A 9,501-nucleotide genomic window follows, 5' to 3' on the forward strand; every position below is an offset into this window, starting at 1 on the left:
ATTAGTGCAATAATGTTAATACATTTCTGGTTTAATATAAATTAATAATGTTTCCAGTGGTGCATGAATGCTGGAAACTTGGTAAGTTTTGACAATTGTTTAACTATGTAATATCAAGCTTAGGTTTAAACAAGTATAGCTGTGGCCAGGCATGGTGGCTCACGCCTGTAATCCCAGCACTTTGGGAGGCCGAGGCGGGGCAGATCACCTGAGGTCGGGAGTTCGAGACCAGCCTGGCCAATATGGTGAAACCCTGTCCCTACTAAAAATTTAAAAAATTAGCTGAGCATGGAGGTGTGTGCCTGTAGTTCTAGCTACTTAGGAGACTGAGGCAGGAGAATTGCTTGAACCTGGGAGGCGGAGGTTGCGGTGAGCCGAGATCATACCACTGCCCTACAGCCTGGTCAAGAGAGCGGGACTCTGTCTCAAAAAAACAAAACAAACGAGCAAACAAACAAAAACAAAAAAACAACAACAAAAAGGAAAGCTGGTAAGCTGGGTCTTTATGATTTGCTTAAAAAAATAAAAAAGAAAGAAAATTGACATGAATGTGTTTGGTGCATTCTTTCCTGAGTGGAAAAAAAAAAAAGAATGGAGCAAATGAAACCAAATATTTACTTAAAGTCATTTGAATATTGTGCAAGTATGTGCTTATTGAGAAAGTTGAACTTTCTCTAAGACAGATCCCCTCCAATGTCTACATTTTAACTGCAGATTAGTTTGAGACTGGGGACTTGTGAAACAAAATAAGTATTCAGAAAAACATTATTTTATTTGTGGTGGTGAGCAGACGCAAGAAGGAGGGGAAAGGCCTGCAGTAGATGAACCGTCCCCTGAGATTTTCTAGAAAAGGCCACTAAGAATTTTCTTTGGATTTTTCAAGTGGAAGGATGTGCCTGAGTCACTTCATCAGCTCATCCTCTACCGTCATAGCTGAGAATGAAAAGACACTGTCAGCAGCCTTGAGTCAGCCATGAAACCGAGGCTCCTCAGGAATGAGTGGCAATACCAGGGTACCAATAAAAACTTTGTTCCTGAGTAGTTCTCCTTCCTGCAGTTATTAACTCAGGGCTTCTTCCTCAACAACTTCTTAAGAGATGACAAATTACATCCCTGGTCTTGTGTCTTTCATCCTGAAGTGCACAATGATTGCCTAAGACAAACATTTCATGAACTGTCTCTTCTTGAACTCTCTCATTTCTGCCCTGCTTTTCAGAGTTGACTGACCAGTTTCTCTACTTCCCCACACCCTGTTCTCACTTTTACCTCTGTCCCATTTTACCCTTTGAGGCCACCATTCCGTTATTAAAAGCATTCTGAGATATTGGCCCTTCCATTCTCTTCTTTCATTTCCTTGGTTGACCCTAAACTTAGAATCCTTAGATTCTGGAGCTATAAGGGATCTTAAGGGTTAATTTGCTTCACTGTCTTATAGATGAATGAAGTCCAGAGAAATTAACTGTTCAAGGTTATGTAGCTCCATACGAACACTACTAGGAGTATTTTCACTACATATCCCTCAAGTTTGTTAATGTTATTATTATTTTTAGTAATAATTTATACCTCATTTTTTGGCATCATGTAGTAGAAATAAATTTGATGTTGATGTGAAAAAAGTAATTTATTTACTGAACATGTACTATGTGTCAAAAATTGTTCTACATACTGGAAATTCAGCTGTGAATAAAGTAGGAAAAAAACCTTCAACGTTCATGGACTTTGCATGGTGGAAAATAGATTCTAAATGGATACACAAGTAAAATATATAATGGTTGTTGTGGTGCTGAAAATTTAAGTTGGGCGTTGGGGGAGACATGAAACCAAGGCTTTCGAAGTGAGGAAACTGAATGTGCTGAACCCAAATCAAAGAACTAGAGGTCTTTCTTGATTGATTTAATTTTTCTAATGAAGGATTGCCAATTATAATTCTTCTGAAGTCTTTTTTTCTTCCTTCTGATAGGAACACTGTAAAGTTATTTGGTAGAAAGTACTGTAATGAAAGGGTGATTTTGCCCTGGCTGCCACTCTCATTACTTTCATTTATTTTTGTTGATCTCACTCCTCACAGAGGCATGATTCACCCATTGATACAGCAGTCACTAGCTAAATTTTGAATTTCTTGAATTTCTTCACTTTCAAGAACTGAGTTTCTCACTTGAAGGCAAAAGGTGATTAATCAAGACTTCAAGTAAGAGAAAAAACATGGTGCAGGGGCAGCCTGGAGCTGCCAGGGCTTCAGCTCAAATACCCATGGTATGGACATTCACAGAAGAGGGCGACAGCCTGGAGACTGAAGAAGGAATTGGCGCAGAAAACAGACGAATAAGTACTGACTCATTGTCTCTGTTTTTTTCCTAACCCAGTGAACTAGGAACTCACTGTACACTATTTTAAAACTGAGGAGGATGGGCAGTCTTTAATTATATGGGAGTAATTAAATAAGGAAATAGTATAGCAGACTATATATACACATACACACACACACACACACACACACACACACACATGTATGTATATCTTTTTTGTGTGTGTGATGGAGTCTCACTCTGTCTCCCAGACTGGAGTGCAGTGCCACCATGTCGGCTCACTGCAACTTCCGTCTCCTGGGTTCAAGCAATTCTCCTGCCTTAGCATCCCAAGTAACTGGGATTTTAGGTGCCCACCACCACGCCTGGCTAATTTTTTTATATTTTTAGTACAGACATGATTTCACCATGTTGGCCAGGCTGGTCTCAAACTCCTGACCTCAGGTGATCCGCCCACCTTGGCCTCCCAAAGTGCTGGGATTACAGGCATGAGCCACTGCATCCACCCCCAAGCTATATCTTTAAGGAGACTTTAGTTCAAATCCTGGCTCTAGTACTTACTAGTTTTGTGATCTTAGAAAGGGTGATCGATTAATGACTGTGAAACTTGGTTTCTGCTCCTATAAGATAATAATACTAATTTATGCTCCTAGGATATTAGAGAGAATTTTTAGAAACAAGTAAATCTTTGGTCTAGAGGTTCTAGGAGAAATTCACATCCAAGGTCGGTCGTTCAGCTTGCTGGGGGAATTCAGTCCCTGTGGTTGTAGGATCACGGTCCTTGTTTCCCTCCTGGCTGTCAGGAAGGGACTTTTCTCAGCATCCAAGAAGCTTCCCACATTTCTTCCTACATGGCCCCATCCATCTTCTAGCCAGATTTATATATACATAACATATGTATCACATCATATACTACATTATATTTATTATATTATGTATATGTGTGTATGTGTCATAGTTAAGTGACAATGTCACACACACATTTCATATATATAATGTCTATTATATATATGACACACACACATTTTGTGTTACTTAACAACGAGGATACATTCTGACAAATGTGCTGTTAGGTGATTTCATCATCATGCAAACACCATGGAGTGTACTTACAGAAGCATAGATGGTATAGCCTACTACACATCTAAGCTATATGGTATAGCCTGCTGCCTCTAGGCTACATGTACTGCCTCTATGCTATACAGCATGTTACTGTACTGAATACTGCAGGCAATTGTAACACGGTCGTATTTGTGTATCTAAATATATCTAAACATAGAACTGGTACAGTAAAAATATGATATAAAAGATGAAAAACAATACACCTGTATAGGGCACTTAGAATGGAATTTGCAGGACTGGAAGTTGCTCTGGCTGAGTCGGTGAGTGAGTTGTGAGTGTACACAATTGTTGACTTTATAAACACTGTACACTTGGGCTACATGAAATTTATAAAAACAGTTTTCAATAATAAATTAACTTTAGCTTACTGTAACTTTTTTACTTTATAAACTTACATTTTTTAGCTTTTGACTTGTGATAGCTTGAAACACAAACATTTCACAGTTATAAAGAATATTTTCTTTCTTTATATCTGTAGCCTATAAACTTTTTCCTATTTTGAAAAGTTTTTATTTTCATTTTTACTTTTTAAACTTTTTGTTAAAAGCTAAGACACAAACATACACATTAGCCCAGACCTACACAGGGTCAGAATCACCAATATCACTGTCTCCCACTTCCATATCTTGCCCCACTGGAAGGTCTTTAGGGACAATAACACACATGGAGCTGTTGTTTTCTATGGTAACGATGCCTTCTTCTCGAATACCTCTGAGGAGCTTCCCGAAGCTGTTTTACAGTTAACTTTATTCTTTAATAAGTAGAAGGAGCACACTCTAAAATAGCAATACAGAGAATATTATAGTAAATACATAAACTGGTAATATAGTGGTTTATTGTCATTATCAAGTATTACATAGTGTACATAATTGTATGTGCTAGACTTTTATATGACGGGCAGCACAGTAGGTTTGTTTACACTAGCATCATCACAAATACCTGAATAATGTGTTGTGCTATGATGTTACGATGGCTACGACGTAACTAGGTGATAAGAATTTTTCACCTCCGTTATAATCTTACCAGGCTACCATCATATATGCAGCTTGTCATTGACTGAAATACTGTTATGTGGCATATGACTGTAGATAGATAGATATGCACAAACATATAGATGTATATATACACATATATAATGATATATACACACACACACGTATATAAAGAGATTTATTATAAGAAATTGACTCACACAATTATGGCAGTGATCAAGTCCCAGGATCAGAAGGGTAAACTGGCAAGCAAGAGATCCATGACGGGCGAATGGTTTAGCTCAGTCCAAGTCTAGAGCCTGAGAACTAGGAGAGCAAACGGTGTAGTTCCTGGCCAAAGACCGGCAGACTTGACACCAGAAAAATCAATGTTTCCACTTGAAGGCTGTTAGGCAGGAAGAATTCTCTCTTACTCAGGAACAGATGATTTTATTCATTCTATTCAAGGCTTTAATTGATTGGATGAGACTCACCCATATCAGGGAGCACAATCTGCTTCTTTCAGTGTGTTGACTTAGGTGTTAATCTCATCCAAAACATCCTCACAAAAGGATCCAGAATAATGTTTGACCAAATATTTGGGCCCTTGTGGCACAAACAAATCACATTTCACTTATTGAACATTTATTCTATGACTGCTTACTACTCTAATTCATTTAATCTTTACAAGTGACCTTATGGGTGGGTCCTACTCCCAGCATGATTTTCTATATGAAGATGTGAAGAAGAGAGAGAGACGTTAAGAAAAATTCTCAATGACTCACAAGCAGTAAATAGCAGACCCAGGCCTTTAATCCAGCTGCATTTCTCAGACTCAGTACATTGCTCCTGTTGCTCAATCATCTGACCAAAGAAGATGGAAATCCACCAGGTTTTATCCAAAGGAACTGTGTCTTTGGTGGACCAACCCAGTTGTGTTTCACTGATATATCTATAAATGAGCAGTTGGCTCCCTGGAGGAATGTAGGAGAAACTTTCTAGCAATGTAAAATAATTAACCATGTTCAGATCTTTAGCAGACTTATGTGGGTTAGAAAGATGAATTAACAGCATATTACTTATTGAAACAGCATGCAATAACCTTTATTTGTGGGTCCAATGCAGTGGGTAGAAACAAATTCTGAAGAATAGCAAATATAGACTCAATTACATCACATTTTTACCTGTCCCTTGCTAATATGATTAAGTAAGTGCTTCCAGAATAGTTGACAGTTTAGTCATGACCAATTCCACTAATTTTAGGGTACTGGAGAAATCATTTAGATGCCAGAAATAAAAGAGAGACAGAGAGAGAGAGAGAATTGTATGATCTAACGAAGTTTTCCCATCTCCAGTATCTGAAACATATTATTTGGTAATACTTCAGAAATGCATATGTAATTTGAAGTAAATTATTATTATAACCAGGAGTATCTATTTTGGGACCTACATCCAATTGCAGTTGGTATGGCATGTTTGACCTTGTGTGCCTGCCTGGTTACCAGGAGAAAGTCTGTCCTGGCCTCTGCATTAGGCAGGAGACACCGCTTTGCCTGAGCCTGATGAAGGCTTGCATTACTGAGTGGCTGAGGGACCTTTGGTGGGTCACAGCGCCTCTCAGATACACGTCTTTGAAAAGATTACTGATTAGGGTCCTAATCCTTTATAAAAATTATCAGTATTTAACAATGATGGGGAAATCAACATAGCATGGAGATTTCACTAACCCAACGGAAGAGCTTTGTTTATTGCCCATGACACAGCTGCCCGTTAAAGAGTTCAGATTTGCAAGCCTTGGAAGACTGGCAAAGGCTAGCTTGTGGAACTTTACACGGGTTCATGAGAATAAAAATCTTTCTTAAGACAAGGCATTTTTTTGCCTTTGACATTATAGGAATATTGTCCAGGGGCCATGAATTTCACAGGGGCCCATAAAAATATTTGAGGCTTAAAAAATGTATTGGCTCTAAATATGAAAAGATAACAGCAAAGTTGAAGTTAATAAATGTTTAGTTTAATGTATACAAGGTATAACATCATATTACTCTATTACCTGTTAAATTTCTTATTAATTAAACATTAGTTATTTTTGAAAGCAATTTGTAGATTGGATATTCTTAACTTGCCAAAAGTCTCAATAATAAATGATGACTACAGAGAATTTGATGCTAATTTTAAATTAAATGAATTATGTGTTTTACTTAATTTCTACAACAAATTATGAAGATATTCCAAAATTTTTACATCAAAATAGTATATTAATTATCTTTAACAAGTGACATAAAGCTTTTAAAAATATATGTGATACAAACTGCATGGTACTTCTAGCAGTAAGGTTGTCCAAAGCTAAACTAGGTTTCGAATGAGTCAGAGTATGATGAAAAGCAACAAAAAGATGTCTACGCAAACAGCATCAGATAAGTCCAGGAAAAAGCATCTGAGAAATCTGATAGGCAGAGTTCAGAGGTGGAGACTATGAAATATGAGCCATTAGGGAAGCTTGTAGGCAAGTAGCCATACAACACTTACCTTCACCAAGAGAGGACTGGCAATAGCAACAAGCCATGGTCCCAGCCCTAGACCAGCAAACTGGGGTTCAGAGTTAGGGCTTTTTTTTTTCCTGAGGAATAAGTCAAATGTTGCATTATTACAAGGCAGCACAAGGTAAAGTTGACCTTGGTAGCAAGTTTGATTTGCTTCTGAGTTCCATGAGTTTTAAGCTAGAAACTCGGTGTTCCCCCTGACCATGAACAGGTTCCAGAGTCTGAGTAAAGATTAAGATGTGAGAATCAAGAAAGTCAGCGAGTATTAATTAAGCCATTACTATGTGCCAAGGCTGTGCTAAGTTTTGGGAATACAGTAGAGAACAAGCCAGATGTTAACTACTACGCCATGCTGCTTAATGTCTAATGAGAAAGACAGACATTAGACCAGTAACAAGTGGGATAAGTGCTACTGAAAAGAAGCATAGGGTGCTAAGAAAGTAGAACAAAGACTATGGGAGCAAGAGATCCAGACAGATCATTACAGAAAAATCAAAACTAGACCAAGCCTGCCTAGAACTAGAAACTTTATTGACAGGAGAATCTCCTTCAGGTAGGGACATCACAGCAGAAGCTGCTGGAGGACTGGACAGGAGCTTGGCATGAAGGCATTTCTAAGGATTTTGTGGGACAGCTATATCAATCAGGGCTGAAGAGCTCTTGGTTAGCCCTTTGTGGACAGGATCTTCCCTAGGGCAACATGTGACATTGAGAAATGCTCTCTTGAAATATATTTAAGGGGCTCTGAATTACTGTGCTTATTCTCATAAATGGGCAATCATTTAAAGATTTTACTAACACTGTTTCTCAGACACTTTGGCTATTATACTTACCAATGACCAGCTAGTGTCACCTTATTGGATTGTCCTGTTGAGAAATCTGTCCCTTTTTTTATTCACTTTTTTTTTTTTGAGATGGAGTTTTTCTCTTCTCACCCAGGTTGGAGTGCAGTGGCACCATCTCAGCTCACTGCAGCCTCCACCTCCTGGGTTCAAGTGATTCTCCAGCCTCTGCCTCCCAGGTAGCTGGGATTACAGGCACCTGCCACCACACCGAGCTAATTTTTGTTTTTGTTTTTCTTTTTTTTTTTTTTAAGCTTTAATCCCTCAGTTTTATTTTTTTTTCTTTTTTCTTTTTTTCTTTTGTTTATTATTATTATACTTTAAGTTCTAAGGTACATGTGCATAACGTGCAGGTTTGTTACATATGTATACTTGTGCCATGTTGCTGTGCTGCACCCATCAACTCGTCAGCACCCATCAACTCGTCATTTACTCCTCAAGGATCTAGAACTAGATGTACCATATGACCCAGCCATCCCATTACTGGTATATAATCCTTTATATACCCAAAGGGTATATAATCCTTTATATACCCAAAGGATTATAAATCATGCTGCTATAAAGACACATGCACACGTATGTTTATTGCGGCACTATTCACAATAGCAAAGACTTGGAATCAACCCGAATGTCCATCAGTGACAGACTGAATTAAGAAAATGTGGCACATATACACCATGGAATACTATGCAGCCATAAAAAAGGATGAGTTTGTGTCCTTTGTAGGGACATGGATGCAGCTGGAAACCATCATTCTTAGCAAACTATCACAAGAACAGAAAACCAAACACCGCATGTTCTCACTCATAGGTGGGAACTGAACAATGAGATCACTTGGACTTGGGAAGGGGAACATCACACACCGGGGCCTATCATGGGCAAGGGGGAGGGGGGAGGGATTGCATTGGGAGTTATACCTGATGTAATTTTTGTTTTTTTAGTAGAGACAGGGTCTCACCATGTTGGCCAGGCTAGTCTCGAACTCCTGACCTCACGTGATCTGCCTGCCTTGGCCTCCTAAACTGCTGGGATTACAGGCGTGAGCCACTGTGCCCAGCTCCTTTTTAATCTTTAACATGCAACTTAGACCCTTGAAGCCTCAGGCATCCCTAACACATGTATAATTCTTTAGAATTATAAATAAGTTGTATTCAACACCAATTAACATCAACATCAAAAATATTGTGCATGGCACACATCTCATGCAAGCAGCAAGCACTGGCTGTGCAAAGTACTGTCAATTGGAACTCTCCCAGCCCCAATGACTTCATGCAGAGAAAATAAATAACAGTGAGCAGGCAGCATGATACGGGTAAAGTAGACTTTCTTTGGGTTTTGTTTGTTTTCTTTTTCAACCTCCAGCAGCCCTTAGCACAATGCCTTACTCATTAAATATTTGTTAAAATGAGAAGTGTACAGAACTTGGTGTATTTTTTCCAATGCCACATCTGATTCTGAAAGTCAACCACTCCAAGTCGAATCACCTAGTATTTTTATTTTAGAGATAGTACCCCTCTCCCTTTGCCTTCCTCCGAAGCAGAGAGACGAAACGTGATAATGCAATCATTTGCACTGCGCATGTTCTGGCTGAAAGGACTTTTGTAGGTTGTTTGAGTCTCAGAGAAAGGTATTCATTGTTAGTCTTTAGTATTTGAAGATGACCTCACTGATAGGATTTTATCCCCAAGTGGCTGAAAGAGCTGTGGTCTAGGAGGCG

General features: G+C 38.7%; 1 long non-coding RNA gene across 1 annotated transcript; it reads right to left on the reverse strand.

Annotated features, from left to right (window-relative positions):
- Positions 1 to 3,915: 3,915 nt before the first annotated feature.
- LOC135964553 (uncharacterized) lies at positions 3,916 to 4,942 on the reverse strand. Its single transcript, XR_010577039.1, has 2 exons — positions 4,621 to 4,942; positions 3,916 to 4,204 (listed from the first exon to the last, which is right to left on the reverse strand). It is a non-coding gene; the product is annotated as an uncharacterized lncRNA (long non-coding RNA).
- Between the last annotated feature and the right edge of the window lie 4,559 nt (positions 4,943 to 9,501).

This window comes from Macaca fascicularis, chromosome 8, assembly GCF_037993035.2.
Source record: "Macaca fascicularis isolate 582-1 chromosome 8, T2T-MFA8v1.1".
NCBI classification, from domain to species: Eukaryota; Metazoa; Chordata; class Mammalia; order Primates; family Cercopithecidae; genus Macaca; species Macaca fascicularis.